Genomic DNA, 1,200 nt, shown 5'->3' with positions numbered 1-1,200 from the left:
CACAAGCCCATTATCGATCTTAGGGGTAAGGGGGTGCAGCGGATCGTCGGAGTTGTTCCTTGATGGTGCGGGGCTTAGAGGGATGGTCGGGACGCCGACCAGCACGTTGATGGGGAGGTAGAGGGGATGACGATAATGGGGAGGTAGAGGGAAGGACGGTGCGGCGAGCCGACTGCGGGAGGCAGGCGGTTAGGCCTGCATAGGCTGCGGGGGAGGAGGATGAACAAGCTGCGGCATGATCCTAACCGTTGGATATTGATCTGATGGCCAGAAAAGAAAGTAACTGATGAAATGTTTTTTCGGCACGCTGTTAAATACGATCACATTTTTGTTGGTTGTCTTATGGGTCGTCTAGCTGAAAGTGGCATCTGCGGAGAGGACTATTTGTTTTCAAACTTTTCATTGCGAAAAGAAAGAAGTCACAGGCAGTTGTATTTATTTATTGAGGAAAAGTCATAGGTTTTAGAGTACAAGGAATGTGAAATGGATTGTATACCTTCTTACTGACTTGTGTGTCTATTATAAAATTTTAATATTCTAGAACATTTTACCAATTCTATAACACTGCTAGAGAGACAGAGGGGGGAGTGGAACCACCTCTTCTTCCAAATCCAAATTAGTACTGCATCAGGAGTGATCTCTTCCAAAAAAGCAACGGAGAAGACAAAGGGGCATTAACTTCTCACTACAAAACTACTCATGCGATTGCGATTCAATATGCTCGATGTAGGGCCCATCACTTATAGCAATATCCGCCATTCACAGTCCAATATGCACATGTTTCCGACAACTCCAATAATAGGAGACATGGGCGTGGCAAACATCAAAAGTTGTGGTATTCATGTTTATAGAAATAGAAGTTCAACATTACTATGCATGTCGTGAATGATGCAACCTACTACGAGTTACTACATGTCGATTCCCCCAATGGGGAACACATATGTAGCGAATACAATAACACTTTACACAGTTTCGAATTACTACATAATAACACTCGTCCTTTTCGCAAACTAGAAGGGCATAGTTCTTGAAACAAGACGCCGCGTATAGCGAATCAGAGCATCCCAATCAGCACTAGAAAAAGGGTTTTGAGCTGGAGCTGAGTGTTTCGATGATGTTGAGGATACTTAAGTGCTCGCATGAAATAACTAGAAAGCCATAGACAGAAACAGTCCAGTGAACCCAGTTGATAGGACAAAG

The sequence above is a fragment of the Triticum aestivum genome, chromosome 7A (genome assembly GCF_018294505.1).
Source record: "Triticum aestivum cultivar Chinese Spring chromosome 7A, IWGSC CS RefSeq v2.1, whole genome shotgun sequence".
NCBI lineage: Eukaryota > Viridiplantae > Streptophyta > Magnoliopsida > Poales > Poaceae > Triticum > Triticum aestivum.
The sequence above is the reverse complement of the archived record's forward strand: the minus strand, read 5'-3'. Positions refer to the sequence as shown.